We start from the raw sequence: 16625 nt of genomic DNA on the forward strand, positions 1-16625 counted from the left end.
TAAGGGAAAACTAGAGGCACTGACTCACAGCATAATTAAATTCTAGAATCTGTTGCTGGTGGATGTAGTGAAAGCTGTTAATGTACCTGGGTATAAAAAAGATTTAGACAAATTCCTGGAAGAAAAGTCCATAAACCATTAAGGTTGACTTGGGGAAATCCATTGCTTATCTCTGAGCTAATCAGCATGAAATCTATCGACCTGTTGCAGTCGTGCCAGGTACTTGTGACCTGGATTGGCCACTGTTGGAAACAGGATACTGGGCTTAAATGACATATGGTCTGACCCAGTATGGCATATCTTTTATGTTATTTCGAATGTTCCTTTAAAATCTCTCTTTCTCTATCCTTCCTACTGCTGTCCTCTCTCCTCCTTCATTGCTGCTCCCCCTTCCCCATCCCTGATTATTGTATTTCACTCTCTTGTTAATTTGTTACAATGTAAACCGGCATGATGTTCCAACGAATGTCGGTATATAAAACTTAACAAATAAAATAAATAAATAAATAAAAATATTAAATTGATTATGTTAGTCGTTATATAAATCAGAGATAATTTAAGCTTTAAATGGAATGTAATTGGCAACCAATAGAGGTTACTTAGTGCTGGTGTGATATGTTCATGAAAATGTAGGTTCTTGAGTAAACAAGCTGCAGTCTCTGATGTTGTTTTTTAGGTAAATCGCAGTAATCATATTGTGATGTCACTAAAGCACTCTATATTGTAGCCAAATTTATTTAGAAAGACAGGAACAAAATTGCCTGTGCATATGAAGATGATAAAATGAAATTTGGACCACAGAAGAAATTTGGGCAATTAAAGTCTGTTCAGAATCAGTGACCACACCTAGAATATCAGCCTGCTGTTTAGTTGGGAACAAAATGCCCTCCAAAGTTAATTCAGGTGGCAAGAAAGATCAGGAACAGGGATGGCGAACTCCAATCCTTGAGGGCCACAAACAGGCCAGGTTTTCAGGATATTCATAATGAATATGCATGAGAAAGATCTGCATGCACTCCCTCCATGGGATGCAAATCTTTCTCATGCTTGCTCGTTGTGGATATCCTGAAAACCCGATCTGTTTGCGGCCGTCGAGGACTGGAGTTCACCATCCCTGACATAGAAGGACTTTTGATCAATAGTCTCAGTTGCATTTCACTTTAATCTAGTAGAATTAAGCCATAAAGATATTGAATGTAAATCAAGCTCACTACAAAATCTTGTTGTAACATTTATTTGAGAGTAGATTTCAATGTCATCAGCATAGGTAAAGCATAGGGGTGTGCATTCGGATTGACCGCATTAGTGAAACGCAACTCTTTTTTTTTTTTTACTTAAAAAATTGATTCGACATAAACGATCGGATTTCCCACATATCGAACATAGATATGTTCGATATGTGGGAAATCGCGATTGTTGAGCCAAAATAAAAATATAAACCCCCTCACCCTCCTTAATCCCCCCCCCCCCCCCGACTTACCACAACTCCATGGTGATGGAGCGGAGTGAGGACGCCATTTCTGCAATCCTTGGCGAGAAGCATGTGACGTCGGCGGCACGTCGAGTGACGCCGGCGTCACGTGATTCCCGGCTCGTTCGCGCCGGACGGCTCGTTCGGCCCAAAAAGAACTTTTGGCCAGCTTGGGGGGGTCAGGAGGCCCCCCCAAGCTGGCCAAAAGTTCTTTTTGGGCCGAACGAGCCGTCCGGCGCGAACGAGCCGGGAATCACGTGGCGCCGCGTCACTCAGACGCGACGTCACGTGATTCCCGGCAAGTTCGCACCGGACGGCTCGTTCGGCCCAAAAAGAACTTTTGGCCAGCTTGAGGGGGTCAGGAGGCCCCCCCAAGCTGGCCAAAAGTTCTTTTTGGGCCGAACGAGCCGTCCGGCGCGAACTTGCCGGGAATCACGTGACGTCGGCGTCACGTGATTCCCGGCTCGTTCGCGCCGGACGGCTCGTTCGGCCCAAAAAGAACTTTTGGCCAGCTTGGGGGGGTCAGGAGGCCCCCCCAAGCTGGCCAAAAGTTCTTTTTGGGCCGAACGAGCCGTCCGGCGCGAACTCGCCGGGAATCACGTGACGCCGCGTCACTCGACGTGCCACCGACGTCACATGCTTCTCGCCAAGGATTGCAGAAATGACGTCCTCACTCCTCGCTCGATCACCAGGGAGTTGTGGTAAGTCTGGGGGGGGGATTAAGGAGGGTGAGGGGGTTTAAATTTTTTTTTTTGCACATATGTACATATACCCAACTCATTGGATTTTTTTTATGTCCATATTGGCCGCAAGTGGAACCCCCTTTCGGACATAAAAAATATGAACATAAAATTTTGCTCTGCACATCCCTAGTAAAGCAACTGAACTCAGCATTCATGATGAAGGCACGTAAAGGTTGGATATATATTGAATTGAATGGGAGAAAGGACTGAACCATGGGGCACGCAATTCCCAGCAATAATTTTAAATTTCTATCTTTCAAAAAAGATCTGCACTAATTCAATACGTGACCCTGGATTTCTAGAATTTGCAAATGATTCATCAATCTCGTCAAGGCTTAATTTGTGAGGAAATTGCCCGGAATGCAGTTCCAGACTTTAGAGGTAGAGAAGCAGGAATGTTCCTCTGCAGCCCCTCTCCTTCAGGCAGCCTGCAGGAAAGAGGAGGTGAGCCTACAGCAGACACAGAGCAGTACAGCCACTCTACTCCCTAATCAAGCCCCTTCTTCTTCCCCTCCTCCTCTACAGGGAACAGGAGAAAAAGGGGCAATACTGAAGTAGATGCTACAGATCAAGAAAATAGACACAAAAAGGGGTTGAATTAGCAGATGTCTGAAACTTATGTGCAATAGTACCAGTCATCAAGGCTTCAGACCAGGCCTTGATAAGCACTACAGCTCACAAGTTTCAAACATTTGATAATTCAACCCCTTGATGTATCTGCTGTTCAAGGTTTAATTTCTGGAACAACCCAGACTGGCATTCTGCCACCTATTTTCCAGGAGACAGGGTAGAGCCGGCGGTATAAATCAGCTCCAGGTTGCTGCAGAAATGAAGCAGAGCCTGTGAAGGCAGGACCATTTCTGGTCCCGGAAGCCCTAGAGAAAGCAGATCCGAAAGTACTGAAGCTTCTTACCCCAAGATGAGAGCAGCCACATCGCCTTTCATTTTTGTGTGGTTTCCTAGCACAACTGAAAGGTCATGAGAGAAGATAAGGAAGGGAGAAGAGACAGGAGATGAATGCATCTTAGTTCCACTGCTTCTGGTGTTACTGGGCGTGCTGTGCTCACACACATATATATATATTTGTGTGTGTGTGTGTAAGAGAGTTCACATCCAGCCCCTCCCACAGGTCACACCCGACCCGCTCCCTCCCACTCCTTCTTCCCACCACCTGCCCCACGGTTCCACTTCCTTTTGTCTACACTAGTATGATCAACAGTGTCAAAGGCCTAGGACAGATCAAGGAGGATTTACTATTATATCTTGACTCCTGTCAAGGCTCCAGTGCAAATCATCCATAAGAGCCTAAAGCAGTTTCTATACTGAATTTTGGTTGAAGCCTTACTTGACAGTGTAAGAAAGTAGTCAGAGTAGTTTGGGTTTATATGGAAATACATTAAAAAGCCTTATGAAAATGGGAGAGAAGCATATTTTTCTTAAAAATTCATCTTAAAAGTATAGTTCCCCTTTACTTTGGCGCAGCTATATTATTATCTATGCATACTTTTTCCTGTATGTTTAGCCATGTATATACATTATTCTGCAGCCAGTTTATGGACAAAAAGAGAAGGGGGGGAAGCTTTTCTCTCATTTTTTTTGTTTTTTTTAGCCAGGGTAGCTGACGTCCAGCTGCACGGTTTGTCTGACGTCAAAAGAGACTTGAACAACAATCACAAGGAGGAACTTGGGCAGACAGTTGAAATCATAAGAAGAGAAGAAGAAAACCAATGTTGACCACTCAAAGTACGTGATAATAGACACGATAGCTTAAACAGAGTGTCGCACTGTATAGCTGACAGCCAATCAAAAACTGTCTAGTACTAAATGCCACAAGCCAATCATGGATGCTTAGTAACAAGCACCACTCCTCACAAAGTTAAGTGGGATTACCCTGCCTGAGGGTATAAAATGGAGATGCTGGAACTGTAAGTTTCATATCACAACAGAAAGCACTGAAAGCCATTGGAGAGGGGAAGAGATGGTTCCCTGAGATCTGTTCTGGTATGAATCAACCAGCTTTTGACAATTAGCTGTTGGACTTGCTGAGATCAGACCTAGAGGGGTCAAGTATTCTTGTTTAGGGATATGAAGCTGACTTTCACCCCTTCCTTTTTGCAAAAAGGGCATGCAAAGCTTTTGAATCTATTTAGAAACTATTGTTTCTTCATTATTTTGCACTCAGTTTGAGGGATCCAGGACTGAGAGGTGCCAGCTTGAGGCTTGCTTTAAAAATTCAAAAGCATTTCCTCCATAAGCTGTGTTAGCTATCCTACAACTATACGCCCAAAAAGAGATAATTAAACACTGGTTTACTGAGAAACATCTGCATTCTGTTTCTTCAGTAGTGGGCTAATAACAGTATCCTATAATCTCCTTGGAAAATCCCCTTCTTTAAGAGAAGCATTAATCACACTTTTTACTGACGGAATCAAAGTTTCTTGGCATTCTTTATTAATTACCCAGGCGGGACAGAGATTATAAATGATACCCAAGGGCACAGAGCCAATCAGGATGTTGTCTGTCTCTTTCAATGAAAGCAACTCAAAAGATGTTACTATCTGAGATGAATGTATATTTTCTATCTAAATATAAGGAAGAGGATACTGGCTTCAGTCTCTAATCTTCCATACGTTTTCAACAAAATAATCAGCAAACTCATCACATCTAATACTTCTATCTTAGATGTGATCCTTGAAGAATAATCTAAAAGATTATCAATTCAAACAAGTCAATCTGTATTCCAAGAAGTAAAATTCTCAGCTGCAATTACAGTCTGACTGTATTTCTTATTTATCACTATTCTCAGTTTTTAAATACTTCATCCAAATTCTTTCAAGCTGTCTCCCTATCCTTTTTCACTAATGTAAATCCTCATCAAACCAAAGTGATCTTTTATTTGGGTTAACTGCTTTAACCCTTTTTGGAGCAACTGTATGCAATATTTTGGATAAGCTGGAGTGCCAACATTCTACTAAATCATAAATAGAAAAATCTATATTCATGCAAATAAATGGACTTACTTACAGCCTCTAGCATTTTTGGTATAGAAATCTCTCTCCTTTCTTTTGTCAAGTAGGGCGAGTGTCATCATGACCCATAATTATCCCTCCTACCTGTTTTATCTTCTTGCTTTGAGATTGCATTGACATAGTTTTTGTATTGTCTCAGAGTGGTTTTGCTGCTGAGCTCCAGATCTTGCTCATAGCACATGCATGACTGCAAATTGAAAAAGAGATAATAATGCTCATGCATAGGGAAATACAGCAGTGTAAGTATTCTATAGCTCAGAGCAGGGTAGATAATATTTCTTTCAATGGAAGGACATCTTTCAAAGCCATGTATGCACATAAATTGGCTGACTGAAAATTGCTTTCCCTCAATGTGCAGATATTTAACCACATTTGGAAGAATCATTTCTACGTCTGTTTCTCATGATGTGTATAGTTTGTGTTTTCGATGCCACATGCATTGTTTTCTATGGAAAATGTATTCAGTGTTCATACAAAAAGCAAGTGCAAACATCCATGGGTTCTTTGCACCTGTACCAAGTTTCAAAATGAAAGTGCACACATGCAGTCACTTTAAAAATCAATGCAAAGTCCAGGGTAAAGTGTACCACCAACTTTGCCTCAATGCAACCTTAACTCATTCGAACTCTATTTGTCATTCGTTGGCCACTTCAGGAGTAAATTGCAAAATTTTTTCCACAGGTGAATCAGAATAGCTATTTGCCTCTGTACACTTTTCAATACAGAGATCAAGATATCAAATTTTACATATCAATATATGTAATATACAGTTAGCAGTTCTGATTTTAGATTTTAACTGATAAACACTGATAAAACAACTCAAAGTAAAAATAAAATAAAATAAAGCAGGTTTATATTAGATAAACAGCAGAGAAACATAATTTCCCTAAGTACCACTGCAAGAAATTCTAAGTATAGGGTAACCTGTAGGGTACTGCTTGCTTCCTCCCCTTTTCACCCTCTCTCTCTCTCATTCTCTGAGGGGAGTGACCCTGCTACACAAGATTACCCTTATTTGCCTTCTATGCAATCAAAGAAGCTCAGGAATACACAACTGTTTATCTCAGAATAAGAACATAAGAATATAAGAACATTGGGTCAGACCAAGGGTCCATCAAGCTCAGCATCCTGTTTCCAACAGTAGCCAATGCAGGCCATAAGAACTCGGTAAGTACCCAAAAGCTAAGTCTATCCCATGCTACTGATGTTAGTAATAGCAGTGGCTATTTTCTAAGTCAACTTAATTAATAGCAGGTAATGGACTTCTCCAAGAACTTATCCAATCCTTTTTTAAACCCAGATACACTAACTGCACTAATCACATCCCCTGGCAACAAATTCCAGAGTTTAATTGTGCGTTGAGTAAAAAAGAACTTTCTCTGATTAGTTTTAAATGTGCCACATGCTAACTTCATGGAGTGCCCCCTAGTCTTTCTATTATCCAAAAGAGTAAATAACCAATTGACTTTTACCCGTTCTAGACCTCTCATGCTTTTAAACACCTCTATCATATCCCCCCTCAGCCTTTATTTTCAGACTTACTGCTCAGAACTATACACACCACTCATGCCGCTTAGGGGAGAAGTTTATACAACAATCCTTCACACAGCATGTACTTCTAATGCTTTAAGCTTATCATACCCTAGGTGAACCCAGAGCAATACACATCAGGATAACTTTGACATGCTTAGGATGTTATTAATAAACTTAGCTAAAATATCCCCAAAACTTTAGAAGATAGTTTCAGTCTCACCCTGGACAGGTCTCAGTTGCTGAGCAGTGAAAGACGCTGTAGTTTATTATCTGTGCAGTGCTCTCTAGGATACAAAAGCTCATCCGCTTGGTTGGGGGGAGGAACAGGAAGTGAGGGCCCGGGCATCATCTTCAGATGGTGTTAATTGGTCTTCTTATTCAGTGCCATTGTTGAGTCTCTCTCCCATGCTGTTTTTAAAAGTTAGGGGCACAAAATGGAGCCTCCTCACTTTAGCTGCTGCCAATCCCCCCCCCCCCCCCCCCACCCAAGCATCACCACCAAATGGAGCAGTGTCATAATTCCACAATCAAGCTGCTGACCAAGCTACATGATCTGGCCTTGTGATTTCTTGACCAGGGAGCTGACCTGGCTGTGGACCCATCTGATAAGACTGTTCTCCTGGCAGAATTGCTCTGCTACAGGTCTTAAAACTATCCTTACACACACACACCTACACACTGGGCCTATATTGTCTTAGGTCAGTTTTGTTTATAGAAATAAATTATTCCTTCAGAGGGACCATGTTAAATAGCTGTTTTAGCAGACCAGATAACTCAGGGGGTCATTTATCAAAGTCCTATATGGTGTTTTCACATAAAGCATGGTGTGATGCAAATTAGGAAAAGGGGAGGAGTTTCTGACCAAGTGGGCTGGTTTTGCAATATCACACAGTTTTAACTACACTTTTTTCATTAAGCTGTGCAATATGGCTATATATAGAGAGAGAGAGAGAGAGAGAGAGAGAGAGAGAGAGAGAGAGAGACTGACTAGCTACAAAGCCCTCATAGTAGTTAGGTATTAATACTTCCAAAGGAGACCCACCTAGTTACTCAAGGTGAGGTTTAGGTAGGAGTGTAGGGGTTAGGGACCACTTTGACATTCAGAGTGAGACGTACTGTTGCATTCGTGGCTGCTCTACGCCCTCACTCCACCCTCTCTACCTCTGTGACGACTCCCTCCGGGTTGATGGACGGATTGCTGCCGCGGCGTCTCCTTGCCGCCTCTCTCCGGTGTACCCGGACCGGCTTGACGCTGTGGATCCGCCATGTTTCTGATGACGTAGGACGCGCGTGCGCGCGCACTCCGATGTATGTACCAGCAAGGGCGCGAACCTCAGGGGCGTCCCCTGAGATGGCGTCATACGCTTCCAATATAATAGGTCTCATACTTTCGCTAACAGATTGACAGGTCGATCCAGTAAAGTTCAGTTGAAGATTTCTCGTCTGTAACGAGCTCGCTGCGCACAATTCGGACGCGTAAGGCAAACCAGCGATACAGTCTCCAATTTTGCGCATCCGTAGTGCTTCTTAAAACAGACGCGTAACCCTTCCCGCACCCGGCATGTAAATGAACGAATTAGCTGTATAATGAAGGAATTAGCTATTCCCCTCCGATACCGTAACGCGCGCTCAGGTTCTCTCATTAGTAACGCACTGTTTTGCCGCGGCCGTAACGTGTTAGTTTACCGCCTCCCCCTAGTAGGAGTTAGGACTGTGAGTCTAGTAATAAATCCATCGACACCGCTTAAGATACTCAAAACAATAAAACACAATTTAAAAAAAAGCGATACAGAGATGATCGAGAAAATGTAATGATGTGGGACACATAAAACCTGTCAGAAGAAAAAATAAAAATTTTTAAATACCTGTCGGAGGGCCGCGTGGGTCCAGGTGGCCGGCGTGGGTCCAGGCGGCGGGAGCCGGGTGGTCGCGTGTTAAATCTAGGCCGCGGGCGGGTGGGCGCCTGTTCCGGGCGGCGGCGGCGGCAGCGGCGGCGGGGGGGGCACGAGTTAGTTCGAGACGGCCGGCGGGCGGTCGCGTGTTAAATCTAGGCCGGGTCCGCACAGGCGCGCATTCACTGCCGGTGGGGGCTGCCTCTCCCGGCAGCCCCCACCGGCAGTGAATGCGCGCCTGCGACCCCTGCGATTGGGCGCTCAAGGCGTGACGTCACGGCATGTGACTGCCTTGAGCGCCGAATCGCAGGGGTCGCACAGGCGCGCATTCATTCATCCAGGCGGAGGAGCCGGTGGCGAAAGCAGCCGGCTCCTCCGCCTGGATGAATGAATTCATTCACTGCCGGTGGGGGCTGCCTCTCCCGGCAGCCCCCACCGGCAGTGAATGAATGCGCGCCTGTGCGACCCCTGCGATTGGGCGCTCAAGGCGTGACGTCACGGCATGTGACTGCCTTGAGCGCCGAATCGCAGGGGTCGCACAGGCGCGCATTCATTCATCCAGGCGGAGGAGCCGGCTGCTTTCGCCACCGGCTCCTCCGCCTGGATGAATGAATTCATTCACTGCCGGTGGGGGCTGCCTCTCCCGGCAGCCCCCACCGGCAGTGAATGCGCGCCTGTGCGGACCCGGCCTAGATTTAACACGCGACCACCCGCCGGCCGTCTCGAACTAACGCGTGTCCCCCCGCCGCCGCTGCCGCCGCCCGGAACAAGCACCCACCCGCCCGCGGCCTAGATTTAACACGCGACCACCCGGCTCCCGCCGCCGCCGGCCGCCTGGACCCACGCGGGCCGTCTGAAACTAACGCGCGTCCACCCCCCGCCGCCCGGAACAGGCGCCCACCCGCCCGCGGCCTAGATTAACACGCGACCACCGGCCCCCCGGATCCCGCCGGCCGCCTGGACCCACGCGGCCCTCCGACAGGTATTTAAAATTTTGATTTTTACACTTCCTGGTACCTGTCATTTCAAATGTCATTTGAAATGACAGGTACCAGCGCACCCTGGTTACTGTATAGGCGCTGTATTAAGCGCCTATACAGTAAAATGGGTTACGCGGCCATAACCCTTCCCTACCGCTTTAAAGCCGCGGCATGCATTTGCATGCGATTAGAGGAGAGTATCGGGGAGTTAGTGAAGAGAACTGTGCGTGCGGGGAGGAAGGGTGCGCCTGACACTACCGCACTGTTTTTACCGCGGCCTTACTGGATCGAGCCGTGAGTTAGCAAGGACACGATTTCGAACTACTATTCGGACTTCGATTCGGACTCCCTACGGATTCGTCCAAGCTACTCTGCCTCCTCGGACTTACCAGGGGTACCTGCTCCTCAGAGGCCGCGCTCTCTTTTCTCTATTTCAGATTGCAGAAAGGAACCGGTACTCGCTCCTCGAGTTCCCATGTTCATGGACACTCTGAAGATTCTCTATTGCCTGAAGCTATTGAAGATACAGACATTTGGGAGTTACCATCACTTTCTCAGAGCTTTTCCTGGAACCAGGTACTCGCTCCTCGAGGGCCTAACTCTTTCCAGCTACTGAGCCTCCTTAAGACCTTATGTGAGATTTTCATCTAGTTCTGGCTATGAACACTGCATACCCTGTCTACTCACTATTTATAGTCTTTCTACAACTCAGCAACCCTGGGAGCGCTGTTCCAGTATCTAAGGGACTTCAGCCCTGCTGGGCACAACAGCTCACTACTGCCACCTCTGGTGGTTCTACTAACCTGTCTTATAAAAGAACTATCTGTGTCTGTCTCCATAACCAAACCTAGCAGGTGGTCCCTCTCAGGATATCCTCCTGGGGGCGCTGTCATCTACCATCGGCCCAAGGATCCACCTATTTACATTCCTCTACAGCTGATACAGATTGCTAACTCTGCAGTCTATATCCTAACTAGGTTACTAACTCTGCCTACGGAGCATAACAAGATTGTTAGCTCCTCCCTGTACAGGAGCAGATTCCTAACATATTGCTAACTCCTCCCTCCTTGAGGAATAGACCATACAGATTGCTAACTCCCTAGCAGATCCATAACAAGATTGCTAACTCCCATCTGCTTGCTCCTCCCATCAGCATAGCAGATTATAACACGTATGAACAGAACAGTACACTCTTGTGAAGATTTGATGTCCTTCGGAGTGAGGAACTCACCCAAAGATGAGATTTGTAAATCTTCACAAGAGTGTACTGTTCTGTTCGTACATCTCACTCTGAATGTCAAAGTGGTCCCTAACCCCACAAACACAGAGATTGATCTTTTATTAAATAATGTGATGAAGCCACCAGAGGTGGCAGTAGTGAGCACTAGAAGTAGCCTGGCTGGGCTAGTGTCCCTCAGGCGCTAGAACAGCGACTCCTCCGGTAGCAGTGCTGTAATGGAAAGAACTGAGAATAATGAGTACAATGGAATATGCACAAAGCCCCAGTATGGAGAACCCCAGGATAGGGAGAGCAGGCCCTCGAGGAGAGAATACCTGATCCCTGAGAGCTGAGAGGCTTGAAGGTAATATACTCACACAGCGGTTCCACGTAGGAGATGGCACTAGGGCTGGAACGGAGGCAGGCCCTCGAGGAGCAAGTACCTGGTTCCAGTGAACAGCTCTGAGGTGAAGATGGTAGTAGTCACTGGTGTTGAAGATAGCGAATCCTTCCAGGCAGAAGAGAAGGTAGGAGCAGGCAGGAGCGAGTACCAGTTTCCTGATACCGACCTGAAAAGCAAGTGAGGCCCCCAAGGAGCAGGTACCCCGTTAGCGTTAAGAGTCCAATGGAAGATTGGAGAGGCAGAGTAGCTGGATACGGAGAGTGAATCCCATCCGTAAGATCATCCTCTTGCTAACTCAAAGGCTAGCAAACATTGTAGGCTTTAAATATCTGGGCAGCGTGACGACATCACAGGGGGATGCCCCTGAGGTTCGCGCCAAGTAGGAAATAAGAGTGAGGGCTGCGCAGCGCGCGCGCCCTAAGATACCATTGGAGCATGGCAGGAGGCAGCGCCGGAGAGGATGGCAGGCAGACGCCGCGGCAGCCAGGCGTCCGTCCATAGCGAGAGGAGTTCCTAAGAAAGAAAGGTAGGCGGAGTGAAGCCATCGGGAAGGGATGGTTGCAACACTCCCTCCCCAGATGAAGGGGAGGTAGTAAAGGGGTAAAGACAAGCATGAAGGGGCATTTATTTAAACTTTGGCAGTGCAGGTTTTTGTTTTTTTGCAGGTCTACCAATAACTCCCCCACCTTTATCCACCCCCACCTCCCCTGGCCACCTCCCCTCGCCACCACACAATGGGATCTTCTGCCATAAGCCATAGCTTCAGAGGTTGGCAATAGAGACCAGTATCCCCAAAAACAAAGGAGATCCATGCACAAAGTGTAGTCACATGGTAACTTTGAGAGCCCATGAAGGTCATAAACAAGGATGCATTGGCATACTGGGCACATATGACTGCAGTTTGGCTGGACCTTTCCAACATCACCCAACATTTCCTTTACTGTTCAACCAGCATGCCTAGTGAATGGATATTATCAATGACAGTGGACATTGTGAGTCTACATCATTCACGGCTGGCGGTAGAAAAGTTGATATTCCTTAAAATAAACCTTCCTTTGCTAGGTTTTCTTGAATTTCCATGTGAGTGGCAGGAGGACTGAGAGCACAGCTACATTTAACCAATGCCCACAGTTTAGCATCAGTGTCTTGCTATGTTGTTGCCAGTTGCCACTGCCTAGCTTGCTTCTTTTCTCATGTCTCTCTTCTGGTTATGCAGAGATGATAGGACCCCAAAACAAAACAATAGAAGCATCTTATCTTCCCGTCCTCCTCCCTGGAAGCCTTGATATCTTGGAGCCTTGCTACTGCTGCCCTTCCATCTTGCCTGCTCCTCATGCTTTGCCTCTTTTCTGGAATAGCTCCTAGTTGCATTGTTGGATCAGTGTTGTTGCCTGAACTGCTCCTCCTTTCTCTTGGTTCAGTGTCTTGTTGGGTTTATGCTACTCTTTTTGCCACCTCATCCTTTTCTCTGTTTCCTGGAGTGTTGATGACTTTCCTCTTGCTGTCTTACCTCTCATTCAGTGCCCGGGGGTATTGATGCACTCCTTTTGCTGCCTCACTCTTCACTATGTGCCTGGGGGTGTTGATGCCACTCTGCTTTTTGCCGTATCCCTTTCTCTATGCCTTGTAGTGCTCATGTCATTGTGCTGCTTTCCCCTCTTTGGGTCCCTGGGGTCTTCATGCCAGTTTTTGTACTGCTTTTCCCATCTCACAGTGATTTGGGATGTTCACGGCACTGTTTATGCTGTTTTGTCCCCTCTCATGGCACCTTGGATTCTTCATGCCATTGTTAGTGCTGCTTTGTCCTTTTCATGGCGTTTTCCGATGTATTTGCTACTATTATTGGTGCCCCTTGCCCATCTTTTGATGCCTTGCAGTTCTCATGCTACTTGGTGCACTTTTCCTTTCTATTAATGCCATGGGGGTGTTCATGCCTCTGGACTGCTTTGTCCCTCTCTTAGTGCCTTGGAGTGGTAACCGGTAAGCCATCATTGCTGGTGATCTTTGCCCATCTTTGAATGCCTTGGGGATGTTCATGACTCTGTTTGTACTGTTGACTAGTTTTGTACGTTGGGTGTTTCTGCTGCTCTTTTGCCACTTTGCCCATCTCACAGTGACTTGGGATGGGGCTGCCACTGATGGTGCCCTTTGCCCCTCTTTTGGAGCCATGTGGTGTCCATGCTACTCTTGATGTCTTAGGATACTATTACTATTGCTGCCACAGCCTGCCAGCAACTTCATAAAATATGGAAAAAAATAAAAGCCAATGTAAGAGTCAAAAACAGGATGCATTGCTTCCCCATTACTTTAATGGAAACAAACAAATTAATTTCTGTTCTGAACCAAATGAAATAAATGAAACAGGAAAGCTATTTGAAGAAACAAACCAAACTAAATATTTTGCCATGCCCTTTCGTAGTATTTAAAGCCTATGTTAAATACTGGCAGATAATGGGAATGAAAATAAGACTTGGGTTTGAAGTATTACCAGCTTGGAGAAGATGAAAAAGAAAGCAGAAGAGGAACTTGTGAGATATGGAATAGTGGAATAAGTTCAGAGCCAGAAGGTAATGGTGGAGTACATTGGAACATCAGAAAAGTGAAGAATGAATGGAGTACAAGATTATCATGGTAAGGTACATGGTATTGCAAGAGAGGAACAGGTAGGTGTGAGGATTTTCAGAAAGCTGAGGAAAGACAGTAGAAGTACATAATATGGAGTAGGACAATGAGCATGATTTATGTTACCAAGAATAATATTTATTTGTGTTTAAATGAAGATTTGGTCCTTTGGGTCCCTAGGTCCCACTATAAATGACTAGTTCCCTTATGTAGTACCCTTCAGCTACCTCCTCTAATTTTTACCTATTACAAGCAATGGTCTTAAAGGCTGGGGAACCCCTGGTGAAATGCGGTGGTTCTTAGGCTGAAAAAACGTTGATACCTTATTCCTGAATGGGGGAGAGGTGCTCTTTTTTTTTTCTGAGCTGTAATGTTTTATATCATGTTAAAGACTTCATTTTATTACTGTGGTATGAGGCATCTCTGCCATCTGTCCTTAAGGTATGATGTAAATGTGATAAGAACATAAGAAATTGCCATCCTGGGTCAGACCAAGGGTCCATCAAGCCCAGCATCCTGTTTCCAACAGAGGCCAAAACCAGGCCCCAAGAACCTGGCAATTACCCAAACACTAAGAAGAACCCATGCTACTGATGCAATTAATAGCAGTGGCTATTCCCTAAGTATAATTGATTAATAGCCATTAATGGACTTCTCCTCCAAGAACTTATCCAAACCTTTTTTGAACCCAGCTACACTAACTGCACTAACTACATCCTCTGGCAACAAATTCCAGAGCTTTACTGTGCGTTGAGTGAAAAATAATTTTCTCCGATTAGTCTTAAATGTGCTACTTGCTAACTTCATGGAATGCCCCCTAGTCCTTCTATTATTTGAAAGTGTAAATAACCGAGTCACATCTACTCATTCAAGACCTTCTTGAGGCTGTTACTTTGGGAACTATACAACAGGACTATCGAAGAACTAGGATTAATTAGAGATAGATAGGGGCAATATACAGGGTGCCATGCCATAGGCATGGCAACTGGTTGTGAGGCACAGCAGTCCACTAGCAGGAATAAAAAGTGATTTGGGACACCAAGTCAACATCTGGCAATACATGCTCATTGTCTGAGTAACTAAACTAGTAAATGTTGCAGCCTATCTGTGTATGTCACATAGGTAATGCACCAAAACATTTTATAAGGATGGTAGTGTGAAGTTATAGGGATCACTTTGTGCTTTGCCAATAAGTCAAGCTACTTAAACTGTGTTAGAGGGACTGAAAGTCTGGAAAAAGGCACTTTAATAAACCGTGGATTTTGTTTATTCTGCAAAAATCCTAGCAAATTCCTTTATGTTTATTCTATAAATTCAGTTGTCGACTCAGAGCTCACTCCAGCATATCAGGCCATGTTGGACTTCTTATACTTGGTCTGGCAGTGTTTCAGCATCTCCTTCCTTTTAAGAAATACTGTCTTTGTGAACAATATCCAGATAAAATAAACACTGTTAAAAACATGAGACTATTGCTTACTATTTTATTATATATAGGTGCCAAAATCATTAGCAACAACACTAGCTTTCATTAATGTTGACATCTTTGGCACACATACACTATGCACCATAAATGATACAATGCTGCACGCAATATTGCAGCTGGATGTCTCATTTTCTCATACCTGACATAGACATCTACTGTACTTAGTAAACTGAAGCACTGGCTTCAAAAGTGAATAGTTTACATAGTACTTACTCTTTGTACTATTGATTTTTAAATTTAATGATTTTGAATCATTCTTCCCTGATTTCGTGGAAATCACTGCATTGGAAAGAAAGTGGTACTAGTGCCCTTATTTAATTATTTTTCTATTCCACTATTACCATATTAGCTCAGAACAGATAATAGTCAAAAATTAAATTTATTAAAAAATACAATATAAATAAAAGAACAAAATTCTAATCTACAGAATACTGAATAATACATAATTACCCATGATAGAATTTGCATATAATAAAACAAATGATTGTATAAACAAACAAAAAACTAATCAAAATACAATTAATAGCAGAAATGTTGAATAAGAAAATGCAGTAACCAAATTAAGGCTAATCATTAAATAAATGTGAATATGAATAAAAGTAACAAGGAAGTGGCAAGGAGGTTCAGAAACAATCCTAAAGCATATGAAGTAAAACTAAAATCTAAGGACGGGTAAGGCAAATAAAGCAGCAGCTTTATAAAATTTCAGCAAACCAGCCATAAAACATATCTCTCTGGGAAAGGGAATTCCAGAAAGTGAGATCAGGCACTGAAAGAGATATCTTTCTAGGTGAAATCAACTTTACATTTATAGGGACTTGAAGAAAGGCCTCCTGAGAAGAATGCAGAGATCTTGTTTGAAAATGTTGCCTATGCCCTAGACAGGTATTTTAACCCCTATGGGAGGGCCACCTACTAACTCGGGGTGGGGATTAGGTATGAGCGTCGGGGGTTGGGGGCCACTTTCGCATTCCACATGAGACCTACGGAAAGAACAGTGGTCTCTAGTGAAGATTTGCTGGCCGTCGGAGTGAGGAAACTCACTCCAAGAAGAGATTTGGGCTACGTTCTCTCCACCTAGCTTGATGGACACTCTACCTGGGCAACAACAAGCTAGGTGGAGAGAACATAGCCCAAATCTCTTCTTGGAGTGAGTTTCCTCACTCCGATGGCCAGCAAATCTTCACTAGAGACCACTGTTCTTTCCGTAGGTCTCATGTGAAATGCGAAAGTGGCCCCCAACCCCCGAC

This window comes from Rhinatrema bivittatum, chromosome 2, assembly GCF_901001135.1.
Source record: "Rhinatrema bivittatum chromosome 2, aRhiBiv1.1, whole genome shotgun sequence".
In the NCBI taxonomy this organism is placed as follows: Eukaryota; Metazoa; Chordata; class Amphibia; order Gymnophiona; family Rhinatrematidae; genus Rhinatrema; species Rhinatrema bivittatum.